Source organism: Pinus tabuliformis, chromosome X (genome assembly GCF_031772625.1).
Source record: "Pinus tabuliformis cultivar Carrire ecotype Pingquan chromosome X, CPIR1, whole genome shotgun sequence".
Taxonomy (NCBI): domain Eukaryota; kingdom Viridiplantae; phylum Streptophyta; class Pinopsida; order Pinales; family Pinaceae; genus Pinus; species Pinus tabuliformis.
In genome coordinates this window covers 754486920-754499544 of record NC_142308.1, presented here as the reverse complement: position 1 = coordinate 754499544, position 12625 = coordinate 754486920, and positions in this window count along the sequence as shown.

Genomic DNA, 12625 nt, shown 5'->3' with positions numbered 1-12625 from the left:
ATAAACGCTACAAGGGATTTGTTTTGACCACTATAGGACACAAAAAAATGATATAAATAAGGTCAGAATTGAGGCAGATCTACGGCCTAATATTTTCCTATAAGTTTGCCAATGTTTGACTCAATAAATCAGCTCTCAAATCTGTTTTAGTACTCTATTTTATTGCGGGTTTTAGATCCATTTAAGGAATCTACCGATAGTACATTTTGAATTAAGGTGTTTCATCCCAATAGTAAGATTTCTTCATCTTTTTGGAGCTTTGAAATGAAAGTGCATACCTTGCTTCCTGGCTCTTTATTTTATAATAACCAAATTTATGGTTGTGGAATTTTACATACTTTATCATTTATTTATGTCCAAAACATATGGAGTTGTTTTATAAAATTGTTACTGGTGAAGAGAAATATGTCATTGGCATGGTCAGATGTCAAGAATATTGTACTTTGCTTAAACCCGTGATGAAATTGTGGATGATGAAATCGTTGAATACCATTTTTACTTTATCCAGGATGGATTAACTTTAAATCAAAAGAAAGAGAAAAAAATGGAAATTTTATACAACACTTTTAGGAATCAAGAGGAAACTAGGTACATTTGATGTGGAAACAAAGGGTTCAAATGTAGTGGAAAGAACACCAATATTTGAAAACGTTGAAGAGAATGTGGAGGAACATATGTATAAACAACCAAGAGTTGAAAATATGTCTTTTTGAGTGAAATAAGACATAGGTGTTGATCCTAGTTTATTGGCATCTTGGGAAAAAAAGTGAAAGGTTTAATGGAAGAGTTTTTCAATGGGAAACTTACTCTCAAGTTATATTCAAGAAAGGGAGAATATAAAACAAAGATCCATTGTGAAATTTGTGGCATTGATTATGGAACAAGTGATGTATCTTTGGTAGTGCGAACATTGCGCAACATCAAAAACAATCATATGAAAACAAGGGCCCATCAACAACGCCTTTCAATGCAAGTGGTAGAAAAATTCCTTCATGTAAAAAAGTACAATACACAATGGTGGTTGGAGATCAATTTCATATTGATCAAGCAATAGAAATTCTAGATGATTTCAACAATACATAAGAGCCTAATTTGTTCATGGTGGTGAAAGAAACGCTTGCAGACTATAAGGACATGAAAAAGGTGAGAGTGGAATATACACGATGAAATAAATGGTTTTGTTTAGTGCAGACAAGTGGTAATATTGTCAGTTATCTATATGAACACATGAAATCAAAGAAGCACACTATTATTACTACAAATGACGCTTCACATGAGGATATTGGGTTGAGGAGTGGCACGATCGGGAGAGCTAAGAAGTATACAAATGATAAGTCCCAACAAATTTTGACTAGGTTCTTGGTCCCATCAACACCATCAATATTACATAGGGTTTCTACAAGTGAAAATCCTTCTACTTCAAGTGTGTTAATTAACAATTTAGACTAAACTTAAATATGAATTTGTATATTATTTTATTTATATTACTTCAATTTTTTTTTTTTTATTGTGTTGTCATATTATTATAACTCAATTATCTCCCTTGTTATTACAATTTGGGGGTATTGGTATCCTAATATTGATAGAAACGGGGAGAGATTGGAAGCAAATGTCCTCATGGATGACCAAAGGGGTGGAAAATTACGGGCCATAGAGGAATACCAAGATCATGCTATCTATGAGGGTATTGAATGTTATATTGATGGTACATATAGGCATATTCATTTATAGAAGGCTTCTGAAACAAGGTTCCCATTTGATTCATTAACAAGCATATTTTGTAAGTTGCTTCCAGAATGTTCTGACTTTGGGATGCGATTATATCGTGAATTAAGATACACTAATAAAATAAGTGAATGAAATAAAAGAAAAGGTAGAAGAATGGACTATTTGACTCAAAATGAACTAAAGAATCCTACAAGGGTTACAAATGCTAACCATAGATCAACAATGTGAGCTCTTTGGTGGGAGATGACAAAGCTTGTTGCACTCTCTATTAGAATGATATCCCTAAAGGACAAATTGTTTGAATCAGTACAAAGGAAGGATGTCTTTAGGTTTTGCAAGGATTTGTGTGAGGCACATAATCAAGGAAAATTACAAGGTAAAGATGTAGTTTGGGAATTTTTCAAGGATATCTTTCATAACTTGATGCATGAAAAAGTAGGGAGAAGGTATAGTACATCCACAAAATCCCTTTATAAGATGATCAAGTTATGAGGAGGTCCTAGACTGCATAGCATTATTAGCTTGAATCTGGATGGTCCTTGAATGTCTATGGCTTTAAGGTAAGTTAGAAAGTCATTGGCATATATCCTAGGGGAGTACAAGCACATTTCTGAGGTAGTCAGAAAAGTTGATGCTTCTTATAAAACCAAAAATGGTATAGATGGAACAATTCATGTATGATTTGTTGAAGATGAAACAATTGCAAAAAAATATGTTAGGTGGGTAGCAAAAGGTGATACACTGGTGGGATTTTGTGGTATGAAAGAAGAACATCAATGGAAATCACATTTCTTAGTGAGAGTTGGTGAGGGAGCTATAGACTATGAGATTATAATAGATTCTTTAATAACAATATTATTAGCCATTATGCACGTGTTATTATTGCAAATCCTTTACATGAAAATATTTCTTGTTTGGTTGTGGTTGTTCATCCAACATGCAATAGGTTCAATGCAAATTTTGTTTATCAACAATAGGGAAATGTAGAATATATGTGCAAGAAACACGTGAAAAAGAATTTGGGACCTATTTTTGTTCATTCCTCAGATGGGTATAGCTGAAGAAGGCAAATTATGTTGAAGTATTATTCTTCAACATCAGGTCTTTGATATTGATTCCTTGGGAATGGTGGAGGCTAACTGGGTTATATAATGGTTGCAATTTAACATGATTGCATGACCAATATTACATCCACAATGAAAAGAAGCTATTGAATCCTTTATGTAGTGGTTGATGAGAATTGGTTTTAGGAAATGAGTACATATGTTTTGGTCATGTCAGAATGGTTTATCACACTTTTAAAGTGGATGATCACAAGATTAAGGATGAATATATAGAGAGGATGGATCAAAAAAATTGGGGTTCTACACAACACATTGCTTCAAGTCATGTTCGTAGTTGTTTGAAAGAGTTGAGAAGTACACCAAGTGGAAAGTTAGAGGGGACACTAGCTACATATACTTATCTAATGATTGTTGCTAACTACATTGACATATTTATGTCTCGTAGTTTGAGCCTTTCAGAAAGAGTGTGAAATGCATCACAAGTTCATCATTTCTTCACAGTATGGTTATGTTGGTGTAGAAAAAATCTCATACTAATGTCAATAAAAATTTCATTAGTAGAGAGGCATATGAAGATGTGAAAATTTCTTTCCATTTTTTAGTTTTGTTGATGAGATTGTTTCGAGATCAATACTCTAACTTTCCATGTGTTTTTCACCTGATTGGGTCATATGTATGTCAGAACTTCTTTAGTAAAGTTGGTGAGATGGTTGCAGCGGAGAGGCCATATGATTTCATTGACTTGCTTCATGCTGTTGGAACCCTTAATAGAGTTGTTGACAAAGAATCAAATCCCTAAGGGCTTCATTATAATAAATCTCATAATAAGTAGGAAAGTATTTAGAATAGATTGAACCAAGAAACAATACAAAACATTGACATATTGTCGCAAAACGATTCAATATCCAAAGACTCTAAATTTGTAAAAGCCCTTAAGATTGGATTGAAGGATGCACAAGACCTTTTATCAACTCTTGGAATGTAACTGACAACTACACCCAATGTTCTTGGTGGGTTAAACCATGGATAGAGGATTGAAATTATCCAACATTGCAAATTGTGGATGAAGTAGTTAATGATTCTCCACCAAGTTGTTCCAACTCTATATTCCAATCTTCCTCTTCATTGGCACACCATTAAAGTGAATTGCAAATAATGGAAAGTGAGTAGAGACATGAACTGGATAAAATTTTAGATTCCATTGATGAAAATGTAAGAAAAATAATAAAACCAGTGGTGCATTGTTGGTGTCCAGGTATGAACAATTTATTCACCCTATTCTGAGATTAATTTGCCAATCCAGGTGCATATCCTTTCAAGGCAATGTGCAAGGTGTATGTAGGGGCAAAGGCACAATCCATTTCGACGAAGGGTTCATGGCTAAGATTCAAAACATGTTTGTAACATGAAATTAACTACAGAACTCTAGAAACACTTACAGAAAGTAAAGAATTGTAACAACAAACATAAACTAGTGAACAATATACACACAAAGACGCATCACCTGATCATAAGAGCTGGCCCAGCTCTCTGATCAGGGCTGTGTTAGCCACGGAAAATATTAGAACAACAAAACAGGTGATATTTTATTAATCTGTAACAGGTGATTACAATAGCAATGGTGGAATCCCCATTTACAGGAACAATCTTGCTTTTATACACAGCACGGGAGAATAACCTATCTCCCTGAAACATGGTAGCCACATATACAGAAATATATATCAGTTGGAATGGCACCGACACTAGATAACCGAGATAGTAAAAAGGGCCCAAGAATAGTTCCAGGGAATTGTGACTCTACTTCTGCGGCCTCCTGAGGGCTGGCCATTACCATATCTGCTGCGAAATGCTGAAGTGAGGGTTCTTGTTCTCCGAGCTGCGGTCATACATTCAATTCAGTGCAGCGAATAGATAAGACTCCATGAATTTACTTCATTAATTAAAATATTCCAATCAGACAAGTCAGGGGTATTTACCTTATAAGTTTAGCATGACAACATGGGTAAATAAGTATAAAAAGGGTCATAAAGGATGATAAAAATGGACAGAAAGATAGCCAGATTCGGTGCCCAACATCTCCCCCCAACTAGCCTTCTACATGTCCTCATGCAGTTCACCGCCTCTCCAGATCTGGATTCTACAGACTGTAGGTTTCATGAAGCTAGGCAAGATCATACTTTAAGGCCATCTCTGTTCCTGGAACTTTAAACCCATCTAAAAGGAGAAATTCCTTTCACCAATCTGTTGGAACATCATACACTAGTGTGTAAACTTCCACAGGAAACCAAATATAGGAAACTGAAATTGGATCCCCATCCACTAGACCCCACATGTTTGGACACATGCCACATATCTAGGTACTCTAGTCAGCACTAATGCAAAATTTGGTGCCCAAAAAGGTTTCCTGTTCTGGACAGCTGTAGGTAACATCATCCACCTTTTCTGACAGTAATCAAGGGCCTCATTTTGAAAAGTAGTTAACTATTTGACACAAAGATCAAGGCACCATCTTTGTGTCCTCAACATCCTATCTTTGTTCCCCTTGATTCCCAAAAAGGTGTTGTGCTTAGTGAACATTGTGATTGACCTCTCATGCTCTCCTCTTACTATAAATGGTTTTGTAACTTGATTGGATTCAAAAGTGTTAAAAGCCTTCTGCCAATGGATCTAATTGAAAGCGTAAGAGGTGAGGGCCCTTAAATGAATGTCCCCTACATACGGAATCGAGTTGAAATCTCTATCCAAATTCCGTAGATACCCACGCAGGTAAAGCTCACACATTAAGTGTTGAGTTGGCACATCATGATTCCTCATTATTCGGAGGAATTATACATTGTCTTCTATCTCATAACTAATCTCGTTTTTTATGCTTTCCATGCAAAATAAAAGAAAATGTTTGTGCAAGAATAGAGAATAACAAGAAGCATGGGGACAACATGTCATCACCTCTTGCACCAAATTGAACATCTGCTCCTTATCGGCCTTTAGTTCTACCACTTGCTTTTCCAGCTGCTCCATCTTGAGTTGCTACTTCGCATGCCTTAATCTCATAATATCTATGCGATCCACATACCTAAAGATGGTTGTGGAGGGTCTTTCCTAAGCTCTCCTGATCTCATTTTTATATTGGGCTACAGTATATTTCCAAGTCTATACCTCGGTCGTTAAGGCATACTCCCAGCTTTCAAACAATCTTTCGACCGGGTCTGTCTGAGTGGCAGCTGAGGTTGTGACTATCTAGTCCACCTGAGTTCCTGCTTCGACCCCTATGTCCTTGAACTTCCTAACTTGCTGCTTGTATTTCTTTATCCATTTCTGCATTTTATGCACCTGCTTTCTCAATTTCCTAACCTCCATTTTGATCCGCATTGTCTCCTTAAACTGCAAGTGATATCTTTGTTTGACTGGGAGTCTTCATTGTTTGCACAACTCCACCCATTCCTGGTTCACCTGTACTTCCTTTGTTTCGACAGCTGGAGGTAAATCCCCTGGGACAACTTCTGTTGTGCTGACTATCGGTCTTTCCTCCACTGCCTACTTTTCTTCAATTATTTCGCACTTCACTCCCTTCTCGCCTGACTATTCCATTGGCTCAATCGTTGAGACTGCTTCGCTTGGTCCCTCCTCTTCGCCATTGGCTATTTATTCTTCATGTGCACTCTCTATGACCGGTGATGCCTGGCGATATGCTCTCCTGCTAATGTGCCTATTGGAGTTTCTTCTAATTCCTAAGCCTCAGGAACCTCTGTCTCCTCCCCTCTCAAGCTCTGAAGTGCCTGTCACCTGAGTAACATCCTCCCCACATGGTTGTGGCCTCTATGCTAAATTCAAAGCCATAGGAATGGCGAAATCTTCTTCTTCTTCCTGTCAAGGGGAATGAGTTACCCTTGCTCCACTTGGGATAGAGGAGAAGAAGGAGAACTGGAATGAATCCTCAACATTTGACCCCAAAGTCGACGCTGGTTCTTGTGGGTCAGCATCAACCTCACACCCTAGCTCTCCCAGCATTTCCTCCACGGGTCCCCTAGTTTCCTCATCTCTGGGCCTTTCTTGTCCTCGTTCTCCTTCTTCCATGGGTTCTCTGGTCAGAGTGGTCACAACCTCTTCTCCAATTGGATTATCCTCATCCATTAGCTCCATGGTGACAGGAGATCCCTATGGGGTACCCTCGGTCGCAATATCGACCAATTCGCCCACTCTTGCCTATTGTGGGTCTGCCTTCATAGTCATCAGGCTATCCACTTACTCTACTAGTTCCATGGGTGGGGCTAGTTCTTATGGGATATCCTCGACTGTAGTACTAGTGGGAATCTCTGTGTCAATATCCGTATCTTCCATTGACTCCATAGTTTCGGCTCGTTCTTGGGGAGCCGTCTCTTCTTCAAGTTATTCCATTTCCATCTCCATCTCCTCTGGCTCCTCCTGGTCAACATACTCATTATCTTCTGCATCTTCCTCCATGGCTTCAGGTTCATCTACCCTGGTAGCCACATCGGCTACTATTTCTTCCTCTGTGGAATCCTAAAACAGTTCCCACGAAATCAGGATCCCTCTGATGGCATTCATTAATAACTGCTAAACCAACCCATGGTGAGTGATGACCACCAATACCTGTCATGGCCCCTGAGCTGAATGTTCCATTAAGTGAAGGCTTCTTAATATAAAATAGGGCACATTCATTGAAAAAGATTCTGCCTGTGGGAATCGCAGGTGAGCTAGTATGCAGAGATGGTATTTGAAGACGGTGGAATATCTTCCTTCACAAGTCATATATTTTATGATGAACTCTGCGACTCCTCCCCATGGATGTGCTAGCGAAGTTCTATCATATCCCCAACCCTTCTGCGTGATACTTTCTCCTACTTGTAGAAAGGCTTTGGGGAATTCTGGAAGGGAAGTCCTCCTCGAATACTAGCATTCTCTCACTTGCGGGGGCCCACTGACTTCTGCAATGATTTCCTCTGTCACAGGGATTTCAATTCCACGAACCCGAGAGCCTCCTTCTCCCAAGTTTAATGCAAATTCCACTGTGATTTCTTCATTTGACCCTCTTAGCCTATTGAAATAAACATCCCAGCCTGCATTCTCAAAAACTTGCCACACCTCCCAATTACTCTGAGCTCTTGTTGTATCCTCAAGGTCATGATGCACAGATTGGCCACCCATTGCTGCAGAGGCAAAATCAACATGATGACTGCAGTTGGCTAGCAGGGGAGAGTGACAGGGATCCAAACAATTGGCAACTGAAATAACGTCTTGGCCGCTTTTGGAGACAACGGATGAAACAATACTGGTACACTCAAAAATGACAACAAATTATGGTGGTACTATTAGATATTTTAGGAATTTAATGCAGCGTGTTGGGAGGGTGACTGATGTGACTCTGCACGTATGGATACACATTCCAACACATAAAGGTATGATTACAGAGTACTGAAATCAATAGATTCGGTTAGGTGAAAATCGTGTGTCATGAATACTTTTTCGAGGTACGTCATCATTCATTATGACGGTTCCCCCCCAACTAAATGATGGTCATCCTCGGAATGCTTTAATGTCCTTTTTGGAATATTTAATTAAATCCATAAAATCGACGGAGACATACCTACGGACCTACCTTATGGTGGAGTAGCAGCAAAAATATCTGACAGAGTAATAACACAGCGAGTAATAGCAACAGTGAGTAACAGCATAATGAGTAAAAACATAGCGAGTAACAGCAACAATGAGTAGCAACAATAGTGAGTAACGGCAGTTCCAGAGTAATGGCAGTTACAGTGTAATGGCACCAATGGAGTAACGGTAACGATGGAGTAATAGAAGTTATGGAGTAATGGCACCTGCAAAGTAATGGCAACGTCGGAGTAACGACACCAGCAGAGTAACAGCACCGACGGAGTAACAACGATTGCAGAGTAACGACACTGGTGGAGTAACATCACCGAGTGTTACCTTTCTCCTGGCCATATTTCTTTATTATTCCTGCAAAATACAAACAAGTAAGTAATAACCATATATATATATATATATATATATATATAGAGAGAGAGAGAGAGAGAGAGATAGATAGATAGATTTAGAGGAGAATGAAAATGTCCTCTATTCCAATAACCAATAGATCAGATGAATCAGAAAGGTGTTTGACAAAGGCATCCTTAGAGGTTGGATGGTGGTATAGTTTTAGACGGTGCCCATTTACTACGAACGAGGTCTGATTCTCATCTATTGTAATTAGTCTGATCGTTCCATTATCGAACAATGCATCTACTTAGTATGGTCCCATCCAGCGAGTAGGAAGCTTGCCTTTGAAATCCTTAAATCGGGAGTCATACAGTAATGCTTAATCTCCCAAATGAAACACCTTAGGTTTAAAAAATTTATTGTGCCATTTCATTCTTTTCTATTGAATAGCAGTATTCTTCTGGACAACTACTGATCAAATCTCGTCTAACTCATTCAGCTATTCCAGTCGGTGTTTTTGTGCCTCTGATAGAACTAGGCATACTTCTAGAGCTGTTCTGAGTGTGCTGATTTCAAATTCTACTGAAAACAAGGGGGATTTCCCGTAAGCTAATTGAAATGGACAAAACCTAGTTGTGTTCCGCCATGTTGTTCTGTATGCCCATAAAGCTTCTGGAAGTTTTTGTGCCCAATCTTGGCAATGACTTGCTACTGTCTTTGTCAAGATATTTTCCAATACCTTGTTTTTTCTCTCTACTTGCCCATTTGCATGTGGGTGATAGGGAGTTTTCAGTCTATGTTTGATCCCATATTTCTACATCAACTTTCCTATCATATGAGATGTGAGATGTGATCCTCCATCGGATACAATTTCCCTTGGAGTACCATACCGGGCAAAAATTTCTTCAAAAAGAAAGTCTGCCACTACTTGCTCTCTTACTCTCGTGACCGCTCCAGCTTCTACCCATTTAGTTACATAATCGGTGTAGACCAGGATGTAAGATTTCTGATGAGAAGGTGGGTTAAAGTGTCCAACAAAATCAATGGCCCATTTCTCAAATGGTTCAAGGACTATCTAGGGTTGAAGAGGCATTTCATCTACTTTTCCAGGTTGTCCCATCCACTGACAACTATCACACCTTCGAACATAATCTCGAGCGTCATGAAAGATGGAGGGCCTATTCTTTTGTCTGCAAAATGTCCTCCACAAGGTCCATCATGTGCAACCTTTAAGATATCATAAATATCATCCTTTGCCACACAACACCAAATCTGTTGGTCAACCCTTGTATGGAAGAGATGTCCTACCATCCATGAATATCAGGTACTCTGGTGAATGATCTTCCTTTGCTCCTTATATGACAGATGACAAGGCACCTTTCCTATAGCAAGATAATTAGCAATATCCGCATACCATGGAGTGTTAGCAGAAACTACAAAAAGATGCTCATCTAGAAAATTATCCTCAGTTGGTGTGTTCTTACCATCATGTTCTATCCTAGATAAAAAAAACCTGCAACTACATTGTCCATCCCTAGTTTATCTACTATAGTAATATAAAATTCCTGTAGTAGCAACAACCATCTTGTAATGCGACCAGGGGTAATAGGTTTGTTCATTAAATACCTGATAGCTGCATGATCAGTGTGCACAAAAGTAGGATACTCGGTAATGTAGTGCCAGAATTTGTTGATGGCGTAAATGACAACAAGGAACTCTTTCTCAGTTACTGTGTAGTTTAATTCAGCAGGAGCCAAATTCTTACTAACATAGTAGACTGCGTAGGTATTTTATCCTATTGTTGTCCCAATACTACACCAATTGTTGTTTGAGAAGCATCTATATGAATGTGGAAAGGTAATGCCCAGTCTTGACCCCTAAGGATCGGAGCAATGTAGACCAATTATTTAATCCTTGTAAAAGCTGCATCACAGTCACCTGACCACACAAATTCTGAATCTTTTGTTAGTAATTGAAACAATGGGTGTTCTACTTTTGCAAAATTTTCTATGAAATGCCTGTAATAACTAGCGCAACCAATAAAACTGCATACTTGTGTGGGCGTTTTGGGTGTCGGGAAGTGCAGAATTACCTTTATCTTCACTGGGTCCATTCTGATTCCTTCTACTGAGAGCAAATGCCCCAGAACGATTCCTTCTTCCATCATCATATGACATTTCACTATACTCAGAGAGACAAGAGCTTATATAAATCTTTCAAGTACTTTTTCCAAATTTTTCAGCCCTTCCAAAAATGAGTCCCCATATGGAGTAAAGTCGTCCATATAAATCTCAACACTGTCATCTATCAAATCAGAGAAGATTCCCAGAATTTCCCTTTGAAATGTTGCAGGAGCATTACACAGGTAGAAAAGGAAGGACCCAATATGCAAATTTTCCCTAGGGGCATGTGAAAGTGGTCTTATCCTGATCCTCAAGAGCTATCTGGATCTAGTTATATCCACTAAACCCATCTAGAAAAGAGAAAAACTTCTTACCAGCCAATGTGTCCAAAACCTGATCAATAAATGACAAAGGAAAGTGATCCTTTTCCATTGCCTTATTCAACTCACGATAATCTACACAGATCCGCCATTTACCATTTTTCTTGGGGACCATTACTAATGGTGAGACCCACTGGCTATCTAAGATAGGGTAGATAAAACCCACATCCTATAGTTTTTGAAGCTCCTCTTTCACGACATTTTTCAATGCAAGGTTCATTCTTCTCTGAGGTTGTCTCGTAGGATGACAATCTTCCTTAATATATATGTGATGGGTACATAAGTTGGTAGGAATTCCCTTCATATCTGAATAATCCTAGGCAAAGGCTTCTTTATCCTTCCAAAGGACGTCTACCAGTTGCTTCTTCTGGGATTCTAACAGATTTGGATTAATATTCAGGGTTTTTCCTGGTTCTATTCTACTTGAACGCTTTCATGAGGTGCATCAATAGGTGGTTCCTCTAGTCCTCCCATTGTTTCAATAATTTCATGAGTTTCACAGCTTAGGATAGATTCTAGGATCTACTGGTTTGGCTCTAAAACAGAGCAAGGATCATCCATGAAGGAAGTGATTACATCATCTTCTGGTTCCATTTTCAATTGGAGGGCCTGTCCAATAGTGAGGACTGGTCTCACTTCCTCATTTTCCATTTCAGGTTCTTTCCTAGCTGAGGCTTCTTGCCACTTGCTAGCCTGATGGATGGATTTGGTTCTGCAGGTGGATATAACACAAAATTCTTAGTGTTATGCCCATTAGAAATAACCATGTTCCCTAAATGGCACCCAATGTAAGCATCCATAGTAGCCAGCCATGGTTTACCCAAAATCAGCAGATGACCACCTACTAAATATTGCGTATGTAATACCAGGAAATCTATGGGGTAGTGCCATGAATCCACTGAAATTGTTACATCTTCCAACATCCCTATACATTTAACTGTATACTAGTCTGCCAATTCCAATACTGTAGGTGTATGTTTCAAGTTACAAAGGCCTAGCGCATGCATGGTTTCAGTGGTAATGACATTGATGGTAGCACCTAGGTCTACCAGCACATTTGGAATCTCTACCCAATTAATCTGTACTGTCAAAATTGGGTTCCCTAGATCTCCATATTTCTCTGGCATTGATTTTCCCATCATGATGTGTAATAATTTTCCCATAACATGAATAGTGAGGGCTCTTTAGATTTCTTTGTAGCTTTCTTTGAACAATATTCCCGAAGAGTCTTTGCGTATATTGGTACATCGTTCATATCTTGTAACAAGGGAATTTTAACAAATAAATTCTGTAATTCTCCTAATAAATCAAATTCAGCTTGAGGGCTTGGTTTACTCATAATTAGTCTATCTGGGTAAGGTGGTTTGGA